General features: G+C 40.5%; 1 long non-coding RNA gene across 1 annotated transcript in view; it reads left to right on the plus strand.

The window, feature by feature from the left end:
• The window catches only part of LOC122798283, a 293,492-nt gene that overhangs the window by 55,170 nt on the left and 211,214 nt on the right, over positions 1-27,108 (plus strand). Inside the window, exon 2 of the long non-coding RNA XR_006364238.1 lies at positions 4,029-4,197. This is a non-coding gene — a long non-coding RNA (uncharacterized LOC122798283). The remainder of the gene's footprint in view (positions 1-4,028; positions 4,198-27,108) is intronic.

Consider the following 27,108-nt stretch of genomic DNA (forward strand, 5'->3'; position numbering starts at 1 on the left):
CCCACTAGGAATAAGTGTCTGTTTTTATGATTGACAAGGAAACCCTAATGTCAAAGGCCTCTGGCTGACAGAGTTAGCAGATGATTGCAAACTGGTAGCAGTCATAGAACCCTCCCAGACACTAATATCTTACAAGAGGTTCTAAAACAGAAAAATGACTGATGCCAAAGCCATGGATTAAAGTTAAATGCAAAGAGAAGTCAGCCACTCCAGGAAACTACATCATTCATAAAACACCCCCAAGAGTTGACCCACTAGTTAGAGATCTGGGAACACATGTAGACAGCAACCTGGCCTTCAATCAACATGTTTCCAAGGTTCTATGTTGCTCAACTTATAAGTCCATCTAGGTCCAGAGAAGTCATTGTACCATCATACTCAGCCCTTATCAGACCCATCATTAGGTATAATGCCCCCTTTGGTATGTATCTGACCAGATACATGCAGCAACTTGAACATTTGCAAAGGTTCCTTACAAAAAGAGTGCATGGCATAAACACAATGTCCTATATTGATCACTTCAAAGCCATACTTCTACACTCATTTTCTTTCAGACTACTGAGAGGCGATCTATGCCTGGCATACAAGGCATCCCTGAATCGCACTCTGAAGAACCTATTGCACATTTTCAAAACAAAAAGTATCAGAACTACTAGATCTAAAGACCTAAATTTTGCTTGCAACACAAATAGGACATATTGGAGTGACAGATATGTATCTCGGAGAATTCCCTTTCTCTGGAACAGGCTCCCCATCCATATGAAACAAAGACCCTCCCTTACCTATTTAAGTGTACATTTTACCATTGGATGGGAAATTGAAAATACACCCCCTGGTCTGACACCCATGCCTCTCATGGACAGAGGCAGTCAGTAAATCATGTCGTAACATGTTATTGTTAGTAGTAGTAGCAGCAGTAGTAGTAGTAATGGTTGCCATAGCAGTAGGTAGTAGGAGCAGTAGTAGTAGCAGCAGTACCAACAGCATCAGTAGTAGCAACAGCAGCAGTAGTGACAGTAGTAGTAGCAGTAGTAGTAGTTGTAGTAGCAGTAGCAGTAGTAGCAATAGTAGTTGTTGTAGTGGTAGTAACAGTAGTAGTTGTAGTAGTAGCAGCAGTAGTAGCAGTAGTAGTTGTAGTTGTGGTAGCAGCAGTAGTAGTAGTAGCAGCAGTGGCAGTAGTTGTAGTAGTACTAGTAGTAGTAGTTGTAGTAGTAGTAGTAGTAGTTGTAGTAGTAGCAGTAGTAATAATAGTTATAGTAGTAGTAGTTGTAGTAGTAGTACTAGCAGTATCAGTAGTAGTAGTAGTAGCAGTAGCAGTAGTAGTTTTGTAGAAGTATCAGTAGTAGCAGTAGTAGTTGTAGTAGTGGTAGTTGTAGCAGCAGTAGAAGTAGTAGTTGTAGTAATAGTAGTAGCAGACACAGTTGTAGTAGTAGCAGTAGTAGTGACAATAGTAAATGTAGTATTATTAGTAGCAGTAGTAGTTGTAGCAGTAATAGTAACAGTAGTAATTGTAGTAGTAGTAGTTGTAGTAGTAGTAGCTGTGGTAGTAATAGCAGCAATAGTAGCAGTAGTAAGAGCAGTAGTAGTAGCAGCAGTAGTAGTAGTTATAGCAGTAGTAGTAGTAGCAGTAGCAATAGCATTATTCGTTGCAGTAGTAGCAGCAGTAGCAATGGTCGTTGCAGTCGTTGTAGTAGTAGTTGTAATAGTTGCTGTAGTAATAGTATTAGTTGTAGTAGTAGCAGCAGTAGTAGCAGTTGTAGCAATAGTACTTGTAGTAGTAGTAGTAGCAGTAGTAATAACAGTAGTACTTGTAGTATTACTAGCAGTTGTAGCAGTAGTTATAGTAGTAGTAGTAGCAGTAGTTGTAGTAGTTGTGATAGCAGTAGTAGTAGCAGCAGTAGTAGCAGTAGTATTGTAGTAGTAGTAGTAGGTAGTGGTAGTAGCTGTAGTAGTTTTAGTAGTAGTAGTTGTGGTAGCAATAGTAATAGCAGTAGTAGTAGTTGTAGCAGAAGTAGTAGTAACAGTAATAGTTGTAGTAGCAGTAGTTCTAGTAGCAATAGTAGTTGTAGTAGCAGCAGTAGTAGTTATAGTAGTAGTAGTAGTAGTTGTAGCAGCAGTAATAATAACAGTAGTAGTAATAGTAGTAGTATTCATTTGTTAATGAGATAAGCTGACTACATACAAGAGGTTACTTGGGATAAGCACTGATAGGTTAACTGACTTGCTAAGAGTTACAGAATAGGTAAATGGCTACTGACAGAATCAAACATAGGACTTCAAGATAAAGCATATTAGCACCTCATAGCCTTGAACTTCTGTACTAAATTCTCCCTTTATAATACAGAGTGAGGAAGCAAATGGGTCTCAGTCTGCATGGGGTATGCAAATCTTCATAGAATACATTTCTGAAAGTTTCATTCAGCTGGCTGTTTCTATTTGAATTAGTTTTAATGTTTCAGCCACTTATAGACAGAACCAGACTGAAGGATTGTGTATGTGTGTGTGTGTGTGTGTTTGTGTGTGTGTGTGTGTGTGTGTGTGTGTGTGTGTGTGTGTGTGTGTGTGTGTGTGCTTGTGTGTGTGTGTGGGGGGGGGACAAGTCTGCATGAAGTGTTGTTTTCTAATACTTAACCTTATATATTGCTTTCTTCAGCTATTCATTGTTCTCTTTGTGACCCCCCCCCCAAGCCCTTCCCCATCAACATTATGCCTTGCCATACAAGAAATGGATAAATAAGACGGGTTTTGTGGGTATACTGTATTCTTTTTCTTCTGTGCCTTCTGTGCTTGAACTGTCATTTTGTTAGCACTGGAAGTTACTTAACTACAAGCACATTGTAGTAGCATAGCATTGTTTTGTTAATTTATACTCGGTATTTTATATGTACAATGAGGCTGTGTTTAAAGGTATGAGAATTATGATGCATTTCTTGTATTTGGAAGCCACTTCCATGCAGTAAAAGTAACTAAAACTTTATTTATAGTAGGGGTTATTTGACAGTGTTTTTCACTAACAAGCCACACATCCTGTATCAAATTTATTTTTATTTTTTTATTTGACATTTGTTTACCGAGGTGGTCTGACTGGGTCTACAGAACCTGTTTTCAACAGATGCTTGAGGAGAAAAGCTCCACATACAGTACAATACAAATACAGTATAATCCAAAACAATAAATATTACATTAGAAATGCTATACAAAAAATAAGTTGAAAGAACAAACTGCTACAGGAAGTTGTAATATATTACTGCACATCTAGACAATTCTATGCAGTTAAAACACTACAGACAATAATAGTCACTCTCACCATACATGATGTAGACATTGTCCAAAAAAGTAGTACTTAGGTAGTGCATTGTGGGACATTGACTGTTGTAATACATGCAAAATAGAATGTTAGTTTCAGTTAGGAAAATAGCAGACAGAAAGTTAGTGATGCAGATAGACAGTGAGAGAGAGTTAAGAAGAATAGAAGCAATAAAGCCTGAGCAGTTGCTTAAGGATATGGTATAGAAGCAGAGAAGGAGTTAGAAGAGCCTTAGGATCTTGCAGTTTGTGAGGGACTGAAATGTGACAGAAGAGGAAGAACTGAGCATTAGGCAGGCTTTATGCAGGAGCAGAGTCACGTATTTTTGAGATGATTTTTTAAAGAGGCTTTGAAATGGGTTAGGCCAGACATAGACCTGGTAGCTAGAGGTAGTGAATTCCAAAGTATAGAGACGGAGTAGGGATACAGAGAGTGACCAAGTTTTCTTGTGGGTTTTGAGATAGCTAAGAGATTTTTGTCTTCTGATCATAGGGATCTATTTGGTGTGTAAGGTGTGACTAGATTGGCTAGTGCAGGGCAGGCAGTAGGCTTGAAAATAAGGTTGTGCAAATAGCTGAATAAAGGCAAGTTGGTTGGGGAGTTCAAGCCAGTTTAATTCTAGGAGTGGTTTACAGTGGTGTGCGTGATATTTAGAGTTTGTGGTAAACTTTGCAACTTTGTTGTAGCACTGTTTCAACTTGCTTAGGGTTTCCAATTGCAGTTTCCAACGACAGGGGCGAAGATGTCACTTTAGAAGAACATGGGCCAAGGCGATCGGAGAGAATCAAGAATTGGGTATGACAACAGTGGCGTCCTTACCCGCAGGGCAACAACTGGAAACAACAGGGGCAGAGGTTCGGGCAGTATTCCAGAATGAGGAGATGATTGAGGTGACTGTTGACAAACTGAGTGTTATTTTCAATTCAAAAAAGACTTTAAAATTTATAATTACACGGATGTTTGTATTTCAACACAACATGCTGATTTGCTTTGTAAAGGTTCTAACTATGTATCTAGTAATAGAAGTGACATTGGTGAGCTTATTTGTAATCTTAAACTATATGCACGTAGACTTAATTTGAAGTTCATGCACAGGAATGATAGCGATGCTTTTAATGATGGTAACAGCTGTTTGAGAATGCCTAGCACTTTTAACCCTGAGCTTCATTTTGCTATTAAAGCTTTTGAAAAAATGTGTGAAATGGACTTCCAGCATTTCTTAGGTAAAAGTATTGTGGACTGACCTCCCAACTGTCCCGAATTATTCGGTTTTTACCAAAATTTGGGGTCCAAAAGAAGGGGTGCCACGATTCCCGATTGGCACCCCTTCATTTCCGATTTATTTGCCTTATTTTTTTTAATTTTCGCGCTGTCGTAGCTGACGTCATCACATGCGCAATGACGTCAGCGCCATCAGCACTACCAGCCAGTCGGAATTGAGCTCCTTGAGCTCACATCATCATTTCCGGCTGGCTGCAAGCTGTTGCTGTATTTGAAAAGCTTGCCGCCAATCGCATTCAAATAGAAACACTTAGCTGCCGCCTGCCTGTCATTGGACTGTCACTGGTCTGGGACTTATTATTGGAGGGCCGAGACGAGAAAGAAAGCTGCTGTTCGTGCTGGGAGCCTGGGACTATCTGAGAAGATAATTATGCTGCTTTACTGTATGATTTGCTGTTGCCTGCCCACTGCCTGTTTGTGTTACTTGGACTCGGAAGGAAGTAGGGAACATAATAGCGACGATGGCGGCATAATTTAAACTTTGCAGTCAGCCCACGTGTCCCATCCTCCAGGTAAGAAAACAACTCTCTGAACTGTTTGTATTATGGCAAGAACTTTGTGGTTTGTTTATTTTAAGTGCTGGCAAGAAAGAACTGTGCTGTTTCCAGCAAAAAACTGTTTGCTTGTGTTTACTCGGCTGTGTTTATCTGCATTGTTCACCGCTCAATCTGCTGCTCGCAAGTGTGTTTACAAAATTCTACATTAATCAATTTGCTGCTCGCAAGTGTGTGTTTATCTGCATTAATCTGCTGCTCACAAGTGTGTGACTGTGTTTATCTACATTTCTAGCAATGATCTGTTTGCATGTGTGTCATGGATGCATTGCTTTTGTTATATGCACGGCACGCATACTTGCATTTCAGCAAGCTGAACGGCTTTGTATGTGTTTCTGAATGGCATTTTTTATATGTATTTATTTTATTTGCCATTTATTAACTGGGTTGGTCTAGCTGGGCAGGTGCCCTTTTTCAGCAGAGACCCGAGGAGAAAAGCTACATTTTATTTGTATGCACAGCATTTGTACTGGAATGGAAATGTGAATGGTTTCCCAGCAGATTTAGGTGTGGGCGATTTTGTATGACTTGGCTTTCCAGCATATTTAGGCATGTGTGATTTGTGTGGCTTTCCAGCAGATTTAGGTGTGTTGATTTATATGGCTTTCCAATGTGGAATTATTTAGATCTCTTTTTACTTCTGCAGAAATTGTGCATAGGTACTGATAGTAGTTGATTGTAGATGTTTGAGTAGATTTTTATGATGGAAATGTTCTGACTTGGGCAGTTTTGTCATTATTGCTTCATGCATTTTGTTTCATTGCATAAAGTCAGGAAGGTGTATCAAAGAACACATGTATGTTTCTTGTTTTGTGTGCAAGGGGCCTATGATTCAAAAACAGCCCAAAGGTAATCTTTATCCACCACTGGCCAGATGCATTTTCTTTGGATGTGGTGTGGGTTTCAATGAATATGAAGTTTTAATGCCAAGTCTATTTTCATTGAGACAGTATTGCTTTGATCTGTTAGTGTTTTGTGCATTGTGCTCCAAAATTTAAGAACAAATCCAAATAATCATTGTATAAGTAAAGCAGTATGCACACATTAGTGTTTATGGTAAATGTGGTGAAATCGCCAGGTAATGGGACATTGGAATGGCTGCAGGGGGTCAGTGGTGCCATATCTTGGTTGTCTGTTCAGTTTGCATTTGAAAATTGATACCCCACAATTCCATTGGTGTGGGTGGGGCTACGTAATTATGTATGCAAATTAGATTTTAATCGGTGTACAGATTTGTACCTATTTTTCATGGGCTTTGTCCAGATTTTTGATGTTTCCAGGTTGAGAGGTCTGATTGTGGATGGTAATGTTAATGAAGTTGAAAAAGATCTTTTGAATGAATTAAGAAGTAAGGATCTGAGAGTTATGCACCCAGATAAAGGGGGAGGGGTGGTTGTTATGCAAAAGGATAGCTATGTGCAAAAGATGTTTGATTTATTTTATAGTAACACCAATACCGAAGCATCCTTGAATGAAGTAAATATTGCCTATTGCAAGATAGACAGTGACCTTATGGATATGTTTACACAGGATCAGATAGACATTGATGAATATAATTATATGTCTACAAATGTACCTAGAACACCTGTGATCTTTGGGATCCCTAAGATCCATAAAAATGTGGTCAATCCCCCACTTAGACCCATTGTGGATTCTAGTTGGTCCAAAACTAGCTATGTGGCTAAGTATTTGGACCACAAGTTGAAGGAAAGGGTTATGGCTATTCCACAGCTTTGCCGGGACTCTTGGCACTTTTTGGCCAAGTGTAATGAGTTAGACACGGTTAGTGAAGATATTATTTTCTTAACTATTGATGTTAAGGATCTTTATAATTGCATTCTACAAGATACTGGTTTAAATTGTTTTTCTGATTTTTTACATGAAGAATTCGGGTTACCCCAAGACAGTAATAACACCTACACACAACTGATGGAAATGGTGCTAAAAAAATTATATTTATTTTGAAGGGCACTATTTCAAGCAGTTGTTAGAGGTGGCTATGGGTTCAGGCTGTGACCCTCTTTTTGCAAATATAGTTATGGCTTGCTGGGAAAAACATCATCTTTTTCCCTCTTCATTTTATGCTAATATTGCATTATATTTCAGGTATCTTGATGATTTATTTATTGCCTGGAAGGGATCAGTGGAAGGTATATTGGAATTTATGGATTATATTAATGGCAGTACCACATTTTTAAAATTTACATATACTTATGATCAAGTTAGGATACCTTATTTGGATGTGTTGTTGCATAAAGCTGAGGGTGGTACTTTAAAATCAACAATATATAGAAAACCAACATAATCAAACAGAAAATTACATTTTAGTAGCAACCACCCCATGCATGTTAAATGAGGTATTATTAAAGGACAGTTGGTGAGGGTGGGCCAATGGTGTCCAAACATTCAGACTTCCTAGAGGAATGTGATTACTTGTGCCGAATGTTTATGGACAGGGCCTATCCGAGGTATTTGATTAATAATATTAAGAAGGAGGTGATTGATAAAAGTGCAAAAGGATTTTATAAACCCATTTTGAACAGTTTTGATAGAAGTCCTGTGGGGATGGTTGAAGCAGGACCTGGACCCATGACAGATGGGAACCTGAATGGTGATGATAGGATCCCTATGCAAAGGGTTGGTGGTATACCTAGGGGGTCTAGGGTGGGTGATGAGCCCTCATGACCATTTGTGTCTACTTTTCAAATGATAGTTATGTTATGCAGGACATTGTGAATAAGAACTGGCTTATTTTAAAAAGTGATCCAGTTATGGGGGCCTTGTTTGGTGAACACCCTAAGTTTGTGTTTAGGAGAGGTAAACATATTAAAAACATTTTAGAACAGGCTAAGGATATAAATATACAAGGTGAAATGAATTCTTGTGGAATATGTAACCAGTGTAAACACATTTTGGTTACAGATTGTTATTAAGGGTAAATTTAGTTACACTCAGGGTGTTGTATATGCAGCTTTGTGTTCTCAGTGTTCAAGCTTTTATGTTGGGAAAACCCAACGTAAATTAGCTCAGTGGATATATGAACATCTATATGATATCCGTCTATGTGATGACAATAATGCCTTATACAGACATATTAACAAATTTCCTGACCGTGGCTTTAAGTTTGTGGTCCTGCAGCAGGTGAAACAGGGGGCAGAGGTGGTCCTTGGAAGTTGTTCTTGGAAGAAAAAGAAACCTGGCGGCAGATTTTTCTTAATGCCCATGTTCCCCTGGGTCTGAATGATGCTATTTCCATCAGTAGTAAATCGAAGCTTAGGGTGTTTGATAGGTAATATATATATATATATATATATATATATATAAGTATTATCTTTTGTTTATTTTTTTGGTTTATTTTGAATAGCTGCTAAGTATTTTCTAGCAGGATCTATATATATAGATAGAGAGAGAGAGTGAGGGGCCACCATACCTTTGATTCACCAGCATGTGTTGGAGACTGACAGTGGTGTGGAGGATGATGCTGACATCCATTTCAGGCACATGAGGAGAATAGTGTTCAGACCCAGGGTAACCTACCAAGGGCTACATGATCTGGAGATAGTAGAGCATTACAGGGTGGACAGGGACATCATACAGCAACTTGTTGAGCTGTGCTGGCCACGCCTCAGAGCCAGAAGTAACGGAGGGGAACCCATCCCAGTGGACATGAAGGCATGTGAAAGCTTGAGAATACTAGCCACAGGTACCTTCCAAAGGCCAGCTGGGGATATCAAGGGATCTCACAGGCATCAGTATCCAGGGTACTCCACCAGTTCCTGAATGCCATTTTACCACATGCCAATGAGCACATATACTTCCCCCAAACACAGGAGGAGTTGGCTAGCAATATCCGTCTCTTCCACAATGTAGCAGACTACCCAGAGGTACTAGGTGCAATAGACTGCATGCACATACACATCAAATCACCACCCGGTGAGCAGGGTAGGTGCTACATAAACCACAAGGGATACCACTCCATCAACTGCCAGGTCATGTGCAATGCCCAGGGCATTATCATGGATGTGTGTGCTGGCAGTCCTGGAAGCTATCATGACTCCCACATCTGGCATGCCTCACAGCTGTATCATGTATTTGCCAGGGGGGACATCCCATATGTCCACCTTGTTGGGGATGCTGGCTATGCACTGGAACCATGGATGATGACTCCCATCAGAAATGCACACACAGCCATGCAAGAATGCCATAATGAGGCACACGCAGAAACCAAAACCCATCATAGAACGCATGTTTGGGATGCTGAAATCACGGTTCCATTGCTTGGGCATATCTGGTGGTGACTTGCAGTACTCTCCAGCACGTGTGCCCACATCTTCATAGTATGTGCCATGCTACACAATATGACCCTGTAGAAACAGCTGCATCAGGGACAGAACAGTGAAGGCCCTCACAGCCCACCACCATTGCCAAGGGACCCACAGGCACAGAGGGACTCAGACCATGAACACCCTGTGCTGGCCCCAGTAGGCAGACGGAGGCGTGCCCAGTATGCCCATGTCTTGACAAAGGGGGAACGTATAGCACACACACTGACAGTGTAGGCACTCATGGACTGATACCCTTCTCCAGCCACACACACAAAAAACATGGATGGCACACACACACACGACTACCTGTAAATTGTCATGTATAGGTGGTCTACTGTCTGCATCCTACATAGGTAGCCCTCAACTATTGTACGCACAACAGCCATTGGCACAAGGTAAGTCAATATCTGAACAGTAAATTAAGCTATCAGCATGTGTCCATACTGTATGTAGAGGTTCACAGATACATAGGTAGGTACATGCCAACTGCCTGAGGCCACTCATAAGCATAGGCAAAAAGTGTCTGCTGTTGCCACCCCATCAATTAACTAATTGTCCCTCTGTGGAGCAGAGCCAATTGCAGTATCCACTATTCCCCACCCACTCTGCAAGGATTCCCTGGAGTATTAGTGAGGGGTTTTGTATAATGTATTCAGGGATGTAGTTCCAAATAATGGGGAGTATCCCTGACAGGAATCTTCTCAGATGTTTACATGTTACATAGTATACCTTAAACACAGCTTGCATATATAGGTAGTATTCCACAGAATAATAAAAATGTTGAACACACAACCGCTGAAATATGTGTTAATCACCCTTGCACTACCAATGCCTTCTCTGAGTGGTAAAATACCACTTCTAGGATTAGAACATGCAACCATGTACACAGTCTTCACAAAAACATACCACTAAGCTACCTGAGATGTACCAATGGCAGCTGTGTATACTGACAGGATAAAACACAAAAGGTAGGAATGTGTGGAAATAGGACAAACTGGCATGTACCCAATGAAAGGTGTATGTTTTATATATATATATATATATATATATATATATATACATATATACATATATACATATATATATATATATATATATATATATATATATATATATATATATATATATATATATATATATATATATATATATGGGTCCCTATGAGTTGATCGACAACTCAAAACAGCGACAGTGACTTCACCGACAAGTCACATCGCCGACATCGCACAACATCGAGTACCGGATGTAAATCCGGTACTCATGCCTACCATGGTTGCATGACACTGCCACACTTAACAAACCATGGTAGGCATGAGTAGCGAATTTGCATCCGTTACTCGGTAAACGTACGTGTTGTGCGATGTCGGCGATGTGACTTGTCGGTGAAGTCACTGTCGCTGTTTTGAGTTGTCGATCAACTCATAGGGACCTATATATATATATATATATATATATATATATATATATATATATACACACATCATCATATCTAGAGAAAGAGAGAGCGAGAGAGGGAGAGAGAGAGAGATATATGTCGATATATGGGGATATACATATATATGTAGATATATAGATAGGTTAACATCTACATAACCATGGAGGTACATATAAATGGGATACCTACCACATACTGACTGCTTGACATACCGATGCACGTAATCCCAAGGCTTAAGGTCCAAAAGAACACAGTACCAAAACACCAGATGCTCGAGATTTAAAATCACAATGTTAAGGGACAGTTAATCAGTGCTTCTGGTGTTGCGGTTCAGGTATGTTACTGTGTGTAAGTGTGTTTCTGAGGACTGTAGTGTGTGTAAGTGTGTGTTCTGAGTGTGGTGTGTGTTCTTAGGGGACTATAATCTGTTGGTTAGCTTTGTGCATCTGTTTGCGTGATCTAGGAGGTAGAATATTATAGTAGGGGGTGTGTGGGAGGTGCAGACACCTACATGGGGGGTGTAGGGGGGCTTGTCTACCTGCTCATACATCATGTAGGATGGTTTGTTTGGATGTGGTGGGTAGCAGTGTGTCTGTGTGTGCGTGTTCCATGTTCGTGTTACTTTTGCGAGTTACTGTAGCTGTCGGTAAAGTGGGGTAAGGGAGTCTGGGCCCGGTACTGTGGGCATCGGAACTGTGTGGTTTTGGGATTCCGTAGATATCCCATTATCAGTGGTTGAAGTGTTCATATATGAGTATAAAATGGAACATAGCAATCACACATTCTGACACAACCAATCTTTATGAACAAAGGATATGGAGATTATATGCCTATACACTATTACAAATATGTGCTATGGACATGATAATAGCCAATGATAGTGTTACCACCTGTCCCACTTTGTGAGGGACAGTCCCTCTTTGGGCAGTTGTGTCCTGACCAAATATATTAAATGTGGCCAATGTCCTGGGATTGTAGGACATAATTATGTCCCATATGTAATGCAATAGTTGCATACAATAGTTCTTTCTGTATCTAAAATACCTACATGTTACAAGAAACAGGATAAGCTACTAAACTGCTACAAGAATAAGCTTATATTTAGGCAAGAAAGGAAAGTTCTATCCCTTGTACTGACCGTGGGCTTGTGTCAGCCTGTAAAATCTGATGTGTGTCCCGAAAATGTCCCACTATGGCCATATGAAAAGGTGGAACCCTAGCCAAAGAGGGTCAGTCACCAACACAACTACGACTGCAAATACCTATGACAGAAATACACAGCTTTCAAGTAGCAGCACTTTATTACATTCTGAAATATTTTCAAAGTCACCACCCACTATACCAGAAAAAAAGTATTGTTAAGGGACAGGCGATTAGAATTTCTAGAATGACTTCTCAATTTGAGGACGTCATTAAAGAATTCAGCGACCTCAAGAATATGTTTTTGGAGCGAGATTATCCACTGGAATTTGTGGAGGGTATTTTACAAGAGATTTTGAGAGAGTGGGGTTCGAAATATCAACCTTTGTTAGGTAGAGGTCTTTCTAAAATAAAAAATAATGAAAGAACAGAGAGTTCTTCCTACAATTTCTCCCAGGCATGTGTGGTGCAATACAGTTCACATTATGATGACATAAGGAACATCCTTTGCAAGAAATCTGTGCAAGAAAAAAAATCATGTTTCTATCGTTAACTCTTGTTTGGAGCGTTCGAATACCAATGGAGGGGTATATTTTGGAAAGGATGTGGAGATTATACAGGCAAGTGCATCGGACTCATTATCTAACACTGGGAACAGCAAAACAGGTACTGTTTGTCATTCTGCCCCTAAGGGGAGGTTTGAAGTCGAAGTTGGGCCTTCTAATAGACCATTCTTTTGGTGTTTCCAGTTCACCAAAGGCCTTGGGAGAGGCTAATTCAAAATTACAAACCTTGAGGTTTGCCTTGAAAAAGCCTAGTAATTTACTGGGTGAAAGCGCTTGGCTTATCTGTGTTTGCTGTTCTGATTATGAACTGTTGAGCTCTTGCTGTTTCAAAATTAAAAGGAATTCTATTTTATTGCTGGCTATTGGATTATTTTGGTTCGGATCCTGTGTGCCGTGGATTGTGCTTATTTTAGTGAATGTGTTAAGTTGAAGGTGGTTCCCCAGGGACTACGTGTTTTTAAATTCCGTTTTGGGTTATATTATGACATGGATATGGTGCAAGATTTTACCAACCTGTTTGATAAATGGGGTATTGAACTGCTTAACAAAGTGTTGGTTTTTCAAGAGCAAATGAAGGTTAAATTATTTAAAGAAGTGGAAATACTTAACAAGGACATTTTGCAAGACTTATTATTTCCTCAATATGAGGAATTGTATAGGAGTCTGCATGTCCTCCCTGTGGTCGCGTGGGTTTTCTCCATGTGCTCCGGTTTCCTCCCCACGTCCCAAAGACATGCTGTAGGTGGATTGAACACTCTAAATTGGCCCTAGGTATGAGTGCGTGCATGTGTGTGCCTTCCGTGGAAGGTTGGGCGCCGGGCTGGCAACTCGACACTGTAAAACTCCACTGCCAATCATGAGTGGACATGTGATCCGCTGTGGCGACCCCTGACTGGGAAAAAGTCGAAAGTAGAAGAAGATGAGGAATTGTATTCTAAAGTCCTTGAGAGAGTTTAAAAAAAGTGTAATATACAATTTCAAAAAAAGAAAAGGAAGCTCAACAGGGACGTTCAACAGTATAAATCTAAAACAGTATACCCCACAGACAGGCTTTTTATTGATAGTTATAGCCAGGAAATTGTGCCAGGGAGTTTCAATTACCAAGGAGGTGGAGGTTATTCAGAAGGTTATTCAGAAGCTACTGGTAATGGGACCCCCTTTCATGTAGAAGAGGGTTTTCCCACCCAAAGATGCTCGGAAAGAATAGTGAACAGACAACTAGGAGTCCAACATTATTACAGTTCCGATTACCCTGCCCGCAGGGGTCAATACCACAAGGGGAGAGGCAGGGGCAGGTATTAGATGGGAACTCTTTCCATTCTGATATTATTTGTAGCTCTAAAGGATTCAATATTTACAGCTATACAGATAGAGTTATTTCTGAAAAATATTTTTCACTTTTCTCTAAAGGGTTTAAATTTGTTCCTGCTAAGATAGCAGATATAGCAGAAGTTTTGCTTGATATTCAAATGTTTACTAGGAAAATAAATTTTCGATTATTGTTTCCTGGTAACAATACTGATAGTATTGGGCATAAATCTACGGCCTGGAGAAAAAATAATGTGTTCAATCCTCCCTTACACCCTTTGATAGCTAGTTTTGAGAATGTGGTTAAACAAGAGTTGTATCAACTTTGGGCTAACAACAAGAAGGTATTTTTCAACCTGAGTTCCAAAGAGAAAGAATTACTTTTTTCTTTAAAACATGATAGAAGTATTCGTATAATGACCCCAGATAAGGGAGGGGGGATTTTTGACAGTAAAGATTATAAAAACCTTATCCAAGCTATTTTGTTTCAGGAGGAAAGCTATTTGCAGGTATCCAAGAATCAGATTAATATTTCTTATCAGCGTATTGATGGGTTTTTGGAAGAATACATATTAGAACAAAAGATTAGTCAGGAAGTCCATTCTTTTTTATTAAATAATTTTCCCAAGGTACCTAGCATGTTTGGCATCCCTAAGATCCACAAAGATGTTTTGTCACCCCCATTCAGGCCTATTGTGGCAGCAGGGGGATCTAAAACACACAGTTTGGCAGTGTTTGTGGACCAGATGGTCAAGCATGTAGTTGAGGGTATGCCACATCTTGTTAAAGATTCTTGGGATTTTCTGGGACAGATTAAGCAGGATTTATGGAATCCTGATCTGATTTTTTGACAATAGATGTGCAAGATTTGTTCTCCTGTATTCCTAGTGAGGAAGATTTAGATTATTTTGAAAAAATGTTGTTTGATCATTCTATATTATCTTCAAAGCATGTGCAGTTTGTTTGTGAAATTATGGCCTTGATTTTAGATAATAATTATATTTTTTTCAAAGGGCAATACTTCCAACAAATAAAGGGAGTTGCTATGGGGGCAGCCTGCGCCCCCGTTTATGCAAATATTGTTTTATTAGGGTGGGAGAAGGAATTTATTTTTGAAAGCAGGTTCTACTTGGATATTTTGTTTTACAGTAGGTACCTGGATTATATTTTTATTTTATGGAAGGGTACCAAAGAAATATTGCTGGTTTTATTGAATACCTAAACAGCACCACTCATTATTTGAAATTTACTTATGAATGTAATGAGAAAGAAATCCACTATTTGGATACCACTATCATTAAGGATGTATGTTGTTTCAGATCTAAAGTGTATAGAAAGAAAACTTTTTGTAATTCTTATCTCCATTTTCAAAGTCACCATCCACTACACCAGAAAAAAAGTATTGTTAAGGGACAGGCAATTAGAATTTCTAGAATGACTTCTCATTTTGAGGATGTCATTAAAGAATTCAGCGACCTCAAGAATATGTTTTTGGAGAGAGATTATCCACTGGAATTTGTGGAGGGTATTTTACAAGAGATTTTGTGAGAGTGGGGTTCAAAATATCCACCTTTGTTAGGTAGAGGTCTTTCTAAAACAGAAAATTATGAAAAAACAGACAGTTCTTCCTGCAGTTTCTCCCAGGTATGTATGGTGCAATACAGTTCACATTATAATGACATAAGGAACATCCTTTGTAAGAACTGGAATATTTTAAGGGTGACCCTAATATTTTACAAGCAGTGGGTGAAAAACCTATTTTCTGTACTAAAGTGGGTTGCAGCTTGAAACTTACCTTGGAGGGTAATATGAACAACAGCAGTGTAAAATCACATGAATTTACCAAAATCTGTGGTTGTTGTACACAGTGTAGATTTATTTTGTCAGCTGTTAGTTTGAAACTTGACAACACAAACCAGGACATAGTATTTTTTAAAAAGGGCAATTGTCACACTAGTAAAATAGTTTATTTTCCTAAGTGTAATTCCTGCCCGGGGTTTTATGTTAGGAAAAATGAGAGGGCTCTCAGGTCCAGGATATACGAACATTTATATGATATTAAGAATTCAAAAGAAACTAATGTCTTATTCAGGCATAGTAAAATATGAAGTAATTTTTCTGGATTCGGGTTTGGGATATTGGATACAATAGAAATAAACCGCAGGGGTGGTAATTGGAAAAGCACTTTAAACAAAAGGGAATTGATGTGGCAGCTTCGTGTGGCAGCTAATTTATGTCCATGATTAAATGATTTTATATCTATCTTGCCTGCTTTAAAAGAAAGAGCAGAAAGGGTTTGATTTTAAAATTTGATTTTAAAATTTGATTTTTTCATAGAAATGTTTTTACTGGATTGTTCAGTTTTTACAGTGTATGCCTTTTAGGGTATTAATTTATTCAAGGAATTTTTGTTTGATTGGTGGGATTTTAACCTATCCTGTGTACTGTAACATATTTAAATCCACATGACTGTTTGTATATTGTTCTGATGAAGTCAGTTTTACTTTGATGAAAACGCTTAACCTGAAAATAAATTTTGTGTCTACTAGTCCTGCTGGTGAACTTGTTGGTTTTTACATTCTGATGTATTGCCAAAAGGATTCATGGACTAACATCACCTGCATGCTATACAGGAACCACTTAACAGTGCCTTAATGAATCAGCCTGCAATTACCATAGTATTAGTCCACTAAAGGATAGGTGTTCAAATAGGGAAGGAACCCTCACGCACGTATCGATTATGTATAAAAGCAGTTCCTACACACCTGCATCTGCTATGCACTCCCACCAACATCACCCCCACACCCAAACAAATTACAATACGAACTGTAATAACATCACAAATCATTCCCTCACTGTACGATATCTGCAGAAGCCTTAACATACCTTGTCAGAGACACACTAACATGGTCGTATGTGAAATAGTTGCTGTTATACAATGGAACAGCTGCTGATGTTACAGGGTTTGTTTGCACTAATCCCGTTTCAGAGGGTTGTGTGTACACCAGGATGTGTTACCAATTACTGAGTAACAGCACAATATGATACACATGTACACCAAATCAAGAATGTCTGGTGAGCACACTGTAAACCACATAACAGTTCATGCATAGCCATACAGTCTTGAGCTGCCCAAACATCCTTGCCAGACTTAAACATCTGCAGAAGTATCAGGTACAAACAAACCCTGCATAAGTAGCAATGTTCTGAAATATAACAGCTGTACTCACATATAGAACAAAATCGTCTAGCCATTACACACAATCCACAGGAGTCATGAAGCTAATATATCACTGTCTGTCTCCATATAGCTGTTGAAATACATCACAAGCAACACATCCAGGCCATCTTCCTCGAAAGTAGGGTAAACGGACAATGCCCAAAAAGAGTACTCAGTTATACACCACTGTTGCCATGGTATCGGCTAATGGAGTAGCTGCACAGCTGATGTGCATCTAATTAACTACTTTGGAACACCAATTGGTGGTCAGGATACCACATGTTACCGATATTAACTAGAAAAGGATGGCTTATCACACATTCAAACCATCCGTATATACCAGCAGAACGTTACAAAGAAGATTGAAACACAAACTGAAAAGGATTGAATCAACAGTCAACGACACCTCGGTTTACTAATAAGGTATGTAGAACACTCAGTATGTCTGTGTATTTAGTACCTGTTCTGTAATATTTAAAATGCACGCAACCTATATAGTGGAAACAGTTATCTTGTAGTGATGTATTTTTGAGCATAGTAACGCTTGTAGTATATATGTGTGTACTGATGTAGTTCACAAGGCAAACACAGCATATACCACAAGGGATGCTATATAAGGGCTTTGAACACAAATATTCCTCACCAGCCGCTGTCAGTGGCAGGGCTGGTCCAACAAGTATGTGCTATAACAGGGGATAGTACATGCTGATATATTGTAACAGTAACCATATGTATGGGTGTATTACTGAGAATAACATGTCAAAAGTTGACCCACTGTGCAATTATGATTTGCATTGTGGGATATTGTGCCAATAACTGTGTAATGTACAGTATTGTAGGCAGATAGGTATTACAAGTTACATAGCATTACTGTTATGTTAGGCAAACATTAGTTATGTCTATTGGCATTTATAATACACAATAACAGGATACATATGACTTGTAGTCACCCGACAGTTTATCAGCGTGATAGCAAAGTGAAATGGAAGAGCTAGTTAACTATCCATGCACATAAGACATGTAATAAGTGCAAAGGTAGGTACTAGGCTGTCTTACCAAGGGTATTTATAAGCCTAGCTAGAGTGTGTTGGCTTTTGCCACCCCTATAGGTTAGTTCCCTGTGCCTCTGAACGGCAGAGCCATTAGTTCCCTGTGCCTCTGTCCAGCTGAGCCACTGCAGTGATCCCTGGGGTACATGTCTGTCTCCCATCCACACATCAAGGTTTCCCTTGAAGAGTTCTAGTGAAGGGCCCTGCCTGTTGTACATTGGAATCATGTTCCAAAGCATAGGGAATGTCCGGGTCAGGAATCTATCCGTCCAGCACGTCCTAGTCATTGTTGTGGTTAGATATATATCCCTAGAGCATGTGGCTCTCAGGGGCCTCTGTTTAGGTGGAGCATATCCGGCAATACTGGGTTGGACATGGGCCTTGTATGTCAAGCAGAGATCACCTGTGAGTATGTGTTATGCAACCGAATACAGCTGGAGTTTCTTAGGTTGGGCTGCATAGGTCATCTGTTTGAGGTCAGTAATCCTCTTGGTGTCATACTGTTGTGGTCTTCCAAGCTGTTGCAGTTGAAATGTAAAGTATATCCCAAATGGGGTGTTGTATCCTTTAATGGGTCTAATAAGTCATGAGTAGAGAGGTGCAATGGCCTCCTTTGATCTGGATTCGAAGCCATTAGAGATTAGGGGAGCCACGTAGAAGGATATTCTAACCACCTTGTCATTATGGGTATCAAAGGAGAGATTGCTAACTACTGGGGTTCCCAGATCCCTTATTACCTTTTCTGCATGTAGGGGGCTAGCACCTATATGGTAGTCTGCAGGTAATTAGCTATATCCAAAGGGGATGACTATGCACTTTTTGGCATTCAGCTTGAGGCCATGATATTGACACCAGGTGTCCGTCTCAGTGCGACCCTTCCAGAGGGTGTCTGTAACAGCTGGGGAAACAATTATGTTCCCTAGTTTGCAGTCGTCTGCAAACCTTTTCAGCCAAAGCCCTCCTGTGCTTGCCTGTACATCGGGGAATTATATACCGAACATAAGGGGTCCTAGGACTAAGCCCTTGGGGATGCCACTTGTAACTGGTATACAGTCAGACCTAGGGTATGCAACTCCCACTGTGTGGGTTCTGTCCATGAGCCACTTTGCAAACCATCACATGATGTAGGGGTTAATGTTCAGGGGGATGGGTATGTTGATAATACCAGAATGAGGAATGGTGTTGAAAGCCTTTGAGAGATCTAGGTAGGCTGTGTGGACCTCCTTACCCTCATCTAATGCCTTGGTAACTGTCTCTAAGACGTTCACCAGGTATAGGAGGCATGGTCTGCCTTTAACAAAGCCAAACTGGGAGGGGTCAAAGGTTTGGAGGTACCCAATATCTCTGTGACTGAGATCCATGATGTGTTCCATAGCCTTGCAGACCAGGCTAGTCAGGTCTATAGGGCAGTAGGTCCTGTGGTCCATTGTGGCGCCACCTTTGTGGAGTGAGATAACTGTTGCTGTGTGCCATTCAGGGGGCACTAAGCCCCAATGTAAGGCTATTATTGAACATGGTGCGTAGGTGGGGAGCCAGCATGTTCTGATGTTTGAGTAAAACGCAGCCTGGGAGGTTGTCCGGTCCCATGGATGCTGTGATATTGGCTTTAGAGTGTGCAGCTTTGAGATGGAGGGGGGAAAGGTAGCACTGAACCTATCTGCCAGAATGTTGGCAATATTAGTTGGTTCTGTAATGTTCGTGCCTTTGTGCTGTAACTCATTGCAGATCTGGGTGTTGACATTGAGATATTTGACATGGCTATAGAATGCTTTGTGGTTGTTGCTGGAATTAGTGGTGGTTTTGTTTTTGTAGCTAGCTTTGGAGAATCTTATAAGGGATCTCACCTTCTTACTGAGGCTGACCAGGGAGCTCGTCCACACATGGGATTGTACTCTCTTTTGCAACAGTGTCTTCCTCCTGTAGTACAGTTTGTTTATGGCAGGGGACCACCAGATTGGTTTAGTTAATTAGGAGTATAGCGTCTTAGTTCTGTTTGGGATAGCACAATCCATGCACTCATGTAAGTGCCTATAGAGTACATTTGTGTAGGATTCAGCAATTGTAACAGTATTGTCCATCTGCATGGGTGTCATGACGTTCACCATGTCTGTCTTAAGAAGCATGAAATTGGCTTTGTAGACATATTATACTGTGGTTCCCTTAATGGGGGGTGGGGGCGGGATGTGGATATCAATGGTGTTCAGCTCATGGTCAGATTGGACCAATGAGGAGTTGACTTCAGGTGAGGAACACCGGTCACTCATGTTGGTAATGCCTAGGTCTAAGATATTGTTGCCCCTGATGGGTGTGTGGATTTGTTGATCCAGGGCATTGGTGTTTATGAATTACAGAAAGCATTGAGCTAATGAGTTGGTACATGAGTAGTTTTCTCAGTTAATGGTGTGGTAGATTCAGTGAGACTATGTGATGAGTGTGTTGTGGTGTGAATGTTTACCTTCTCCACATGACTGTCAGGGTCAGGCTTGGTTGGAGAGAGCTTTACCTCCAGTTTGGCTAGATAAGTGCATCTCTCACAGGTTGTAGTGTTGGATGGTAGGCGGAGAGGGTTGTCTGTGTACATGAGGCAATGTGTACATTGCCTTAAGATGTCCAGATTCATCAGATAGACAGGAGAGAACACTGGCAGTTGACTCTTGAACATGCCTAAATATAAAACTAATTTCCCCTAGATAAGTGAGGAAAGTGAGTAAAAGAGCTATTTTACTCTAAGCAAGTGAGAAAAGTATGTACAAAACCTGTTTACCTCTAGGTAATGAGGAAGATTGAGTGCTATAGTAATTAGTAGCTTACGTAGTTCTTACAAGTTATGAACAAGTGCTGAGCATGAATAAGCAATCCAAATAGGGTCTTGGATAACATAAACACACTGCCCCCCCCCTCCCAACAGGTACACAATCATATATCCATTTACACCACAGGACCCCTGTACCCACAACTATGCAGGTACAAGCTGCACTCAGGCTGCATGGGACCTGTCCACATCACAGGTTGTATCATACACATATGGCAAAACAAGATGCTCTCCACGTACACATCATGTAAAACATAGCTCCATGTCAGGCTGTGTACACACTGAATGGTGCACACCAACAGGTATCACAATCCACAAAGGGGGAGACACCATTGATAATGGGAAGTACTGCACTACTACCCTGCTGACTCTGGTCTGAAAGGCCATGAACCTTGATCAAATAATTGATGTCAGCAGTACAGATGTACATGACAGTAAGGTTGATTTCACACTGCATATCATAACCTTGCCAGGTCATAGGACATCATCACCCATACTGTGTTCCACCTACACTTGGTATACAAGATGAACATTCTTATGTCACAGGAGTGTTTTGCAATGGGACTGCTGGAAGAACCAACACTACAGAAGGTGTCTGAATAATACATGCTCATCACACTAGTGGCAGCTACAGTAAGACAGGGTTAGTTAATTGTTGATTATTTACAAGCTCTTGCTATGACAACAAGTTTAGACAATGAGTCTTGTATTCTCATTGGTGCACTTGGTTTGGCGCCTTTTTTTCTCTTATATTTAAGATGTTTTTATACACTTGCTGCTTGTACTGAGGTCTGAAGAAGCTATTTAGCGAAAGTGCTAACCGACGTCTATTACAATTAAAGTTTTGGCTTTTACCTTTGGGCTACGTTGGATTTTCTTGTCTTTGAGTGAAGTCTACTTGAGTGAAGTTTACTTGGTCACGGAATGCTGTTACACTGACTGTCATCCCTTCATTGCTTTGCTCAAATACCCAGTGTTTTATTTCATATTGTTTGCAGCTTTTTTGAGCATTTACTCCGTACGGACTTTATATTTTTTGATTGATTTACTATCAGCTTTACGTTCCGTTCGGGGGCATGATTGAGGGGGCACAGCAGGAGATTGAGTTACCTTATACACCATGCAATATGCAGAAAGTACCAGTGATGTCACGTCCGGTCCTTGACTGCATGGGCGACTGTCTACGAGCCGAGATGAACCCTCTGGAGGCGTTTGGAGAACAGGATTCATTACGAGATGCAACCGGAGAGGTGATATTGGACAGAGAAGGTCTACGCTTGGCGATTGAGAAGATCGAGCTGGATTTTTATAAGCTTAAACGGATGCAGACACAGAGACAGCATTTCGAAGTCTGCATCCAACGGCAACTGGTTCCCAGGGGGCTCAGAGTACTTAAGATGCCGACCACGGCTACACTGCATCCGGAGCTGCTGTATGAATGGCAGCAATTAAACATCGAGGTAAGCCTCAATTACATGAGGTTAATGAATAGATACTTTGAACCTATTGAAAAAGCATTGAGGCAGGATATACAGGTCCAGCAGTCAGCGATTTACGCTACTTATCCTGCCTCATTTGTTGATCTTTTACTTAATTCAGCCCTAGATAATGTCCTACAATATGAGCGACGCCTCTACAACCAAAAGAGGGCTAAATTATCGAGGGACAGTGACGACTTTAGAGTCGGCAATATTTTTACTTGGCCCAGGAATCATATTACCGTTGACCAACGACGTGCTGAGATTAACAATGGACATGGTACTGTTACCTCCTCAGGGAAGGGGATTAGACAAGATAATATTGTCGTGACTGATTTAGTCACCTTAGATGTTAATACTGTGACTGACTCAGCTACTTCAGAGACTGTTATAGATACAGTAAATGAACATTTTTCTGATGTTGGAGTTGTTATGCATGATGACAATCAAGTCTCAGTTAGTAATGTAATAGACAGAACACATGACACACCTCTTGAACCTGTAGTCAGGAGAAAGACTACCAGTACAACAGTTGTTACCACTGGTAATTCTCTAAATGCTGACACAACCATTGCACCCCATACCAGCACAGTGCATTCTTTCAACAGTAAACACCCTTTCCCCATCCGCACATTCACCAGGGAGGCACAGACGCGCTCAGTCAGCAGGGGCCGTCAGAAACGGAAATTGTCTCCGGGTGGCCAGATGGGAACATCAAGAAGATGTGGGAAGGGAGGAAATAGACCTGGTATTTAATTTATCCAGTTATGAGTTGAACAATGAGGAGATAGAAGTACTCTCGAGAGGTCTTACATTTATCCCCACCACCTATAGCAGACATGTTGAAACGTTGAGAGACTTTAAGCTATTTATCAGGAATTTGTCCTTAAAGGTACAGTTCAATGGGATGGATCTTGTGCCAAGCCACACTTACAGGAAACCTAGTACCTTTATACCATCAATACATCCTCTTGTGGCGGCCTATAGTAAACTGGTTGAGGATGACCTCTACAAGTTACAAGGGCGATATGGTCCACGCCACCAACATAAATTCAATTTAACATATAAACAGAGAGAGGCTTTGAACACTTTGAGTAAGAATAGGAACATCATAATACGACCAGCCGACAAGGGTGGAGGGATAGTGATTTTTGACACGGACAGATACCATCAGGATATGAAGAACATGCTGGCAAATGATAAATTTTATCTATCCATCACAGGAAACAGGGTAGATCACATTATACAAAGGGTGCAAATGGTACTTACAGATTTATTAAGGAGTGAATTTATAGATCAATCTCTGTTTGAGTACTTTTATGTTGCACACCCTCTTTTACCGGTCATTCAGGGTCTGCCTAAGGTCCACAAGGACCCTAGATTTCCACCTATGAGACCTATTGTGGCTGGCAGAGGGTGGTCCACTGAACCACTCTCAGTTTATGTTGAGGGTAGATTGAGACCTGTGGTGGAAGCCAATGGCTTTATACTTAAGGACACCAAACAGTTTTTGTTAGATCTATACCAATTTGTCGGCACTTGTTCGTATGTGGGAGACATTATTTGGGTCACCATGGATGTCAATTCACTTTTTACAGTGATCCCTAACCAGGAGGGTCTGGAAATGATTGGTACTTACTTGAGGAGATCTAGTCTCATGACAGGACGTGACGTGGACCTGGTCCTCATTTTATTGGAGACAGTGTTGGTTTCCAATGTATTTTGCTTTGAGGATAACATATTCCTCCAACGGGACGGCGTGGCTATGGGCACTTCATGTGCCAATAGCTACGCCAACCTAGTCATGGCTGAATGGGAGCACAGGGTCCTTTTTCAACATCCCATGTATCAGGAACATGTGCCATTTTATAGGCGTTTTGTGGACGACCTTTTCCTGGTTTGGAAAGGTACACCAACACAGTTACAGGGTTTTTTTAGTGAAATCAACACGACTATAGACTTCTTGAGTTTCACCATTGATTGGTCAGATACACGCATCCCGTTCTTAGACGTCTATGTTGAGAAATTAACTGATGGGATGGTGAATACAGGCCTTTATCGTAAATCTTGTCATAGGAACACCCTCTTACACCGTCACAGCATGCATCCTGGTTTTGTATACAGGAACGTTGTACGTGGACAAGCGATGCGTACGTCTAGATATACACCTGATGTCTCTGCATACAGTAGGGGGGCAATGGACCTTGAGAATAGATTGAGGGAACGTAGTTATAGCCCCTTAGATATCAGCACAGGTATGGAGGATATAGAGGGTCTCAGAGCCACGAGAGCTATGCCATATTTTTCAAGTGGAGCTCAGAGTTACTATTCAGTGAGTAGCACTGAAGCACAGGATAGTGTTAATTTGCCTGTACAGAGCCAACAAATTGTTTTTCCTATTTATTACACGAAAGACATAGGTTATATTAAAGATATTTTTGTTAAGCATTGGCACATTCTATCGGTGGATCCGAAAATCAAGGAGATCAGTGGTGATAGGCCAAGGTTCGTGTATCGTAACAAAAAGAACCTTAAAAATATCTTATGCTATCCAAAGATGGTGCACACTCGACCAACAGGACATGGAACCTATACGGCTCCATGTAATAGGTGCAACTTTTGCTCTTATATCTTGACAGACCCCATGTTTATACATCCCTTGGGATTAGGAGAGTACACTATACGAACACATGGTGATTGTATGTCCAAAGATATTGTTTATCTGGCTACGTGTGTATCCTGTCCCGCATTTTATGTTGGCAAAACCAACCGGTGCCTGAGGGACAGGATACGCGAACACGTGTACAATATCAGGAAGGGTCATTTACACAACGCACTTGCTAAACATGTGCATGAATACACCTCTCATCATTTTAAGTTCAGAATACTTGAACAGATTTCAAGAACATATAGGAGGGGGGACATCGAGAATTACACTGAGGCCAGAGAGACCTCTTGGATCATTAAGTTCAGGGCTGACATGTCACCAGGACTCAATGGGAGAGTCCCATTATGTCCGCTGTTGAAGCTTAGAAGATTGAGATATCATCAATGAGTTAGGAGGTGTCATACATAAACAGCAAATTATGTTTATTATTATATACACATTGAGGTTTGATTTTCATGTTTACTTTTTTATATATATTTCATATATATATTATATTACATGCTATTGCATATTTTTACAGTCATGAATATTTTATTTTATTTAAATACTATACATTTTATGTGTTTTTAAATTAATGTTTGTAGTTGTGGCAGTTGTGCATTTGTTGATTATTTACAAGCTCTTGCTATGACAACAAGTTTAGACAATGAGTCTTGTATTCTCATTGGTGCACTTGGTTTGGCGCCTTTTTTTCTCTTATATTTAAGATGTTTTTATACACTTGCTGCTTGTACTGAGGTCTGAAGAAGCTATTTAGCGAAAGCGCTAACCGACGTCTATTACAATTAAAGTTTTGGCTTTTACCTTTGGGCTACGTTGGATTTTCTTGTCTTTGAGTGAAGTCTACTTGAGTGAAGTTTACTTGGTCACGGAATGCTGTTACACTGACTGTCATCCCTTCATTGCTTTGCTCAAATACCCAGTGTTTTATTTCATATTGTTTGCAGCTTTTTTGAGCATTTACTCCGTACGGACTTTATATTTTTTGATAGGGTTAGTTAATTGTATTCCCCCTCATTGTAGTCCATACCTCACAGACAAACAGAAGGCATCTGCCTATTGAAGTATGCGAATGACTATGACCTAGGAGCAATAGCCGACTCAAGAGTGTTGTGGACAACATACAGAAGGGGCTTTGTGGGTGAGGTGTGTGTGACATATGGCCACAATCTGACAGCTACATATTGCATTGTCACCCCTATGTTAATAACCCTGTACCCATGAACTATCACCTAGGCAGGAAATCAACATAATGGACACTTGTGTGTAAGGGATGTAGCTGGGCAGTTGTCTTTCCTGCGATAGCTACGTCACCACACCTGTCAGGTAGTCATATGTGGCAACCCTAATAATGACAGGGTGCCATCCATGAATATAGAGATCATTGTTCAGCCATGCACAACATTCAAGTGACCCATATCAGATCACATATTTCCTTTAAGGGGTATTGGCCATGTGCAGATGGCCTACACTAGACTTCTCATTTCCCCATCTCCACTATGTAGCATGATGCATACTCTGAATAAATCCATGTCCAACCCAGTGATGTTGGACATGCTACATGTGCACATCCTGATCTCAGACACATACTTCATGGACATCCACCTTCCACATGCTGGACAGATCCTTGTCCCATACACTTTAAATAGTCCTGCCATACTATGCATTCCTGTCCGGCAAAGTTGCACATCGCTCTCCTCTCAGACATGGTGTGATGACTGCATGGTGAATGTATCATTAACCCTGTAGATCAGTAATGTGGCACTGCTCCACCTGGCCCCAGAGACCCGCCTGTCAGCTACTGCCAGGTAACCTTTCATCCTAGATTCATACATGGTCCATGGCATGTAGCCTACTAGTTAAATTTGACTGTACAGCTATAGTTGATATCCATCCCTGCAAATACCATCTGGCTAGCCAGTGTCCCATGTGTATCACATGTGCAACACAGGTGATACATGGCAG

The sequence above is a fragment of the Protopterus annectens genome, chromosome 3.part1 (assembly GCF_019279795.1).
Source record: "Protopterus annectens isolate FY-2018-M chromosome 3.part1, PAN1.0, whole genome shotgun sequence".
Classification (NCBI taxonomy): domain Eukaryota; kingdom Metazoa; phylum Chordata; order Ceratodontiformes; family Protopteridae; genus Protopterus; species Protopterus annectens.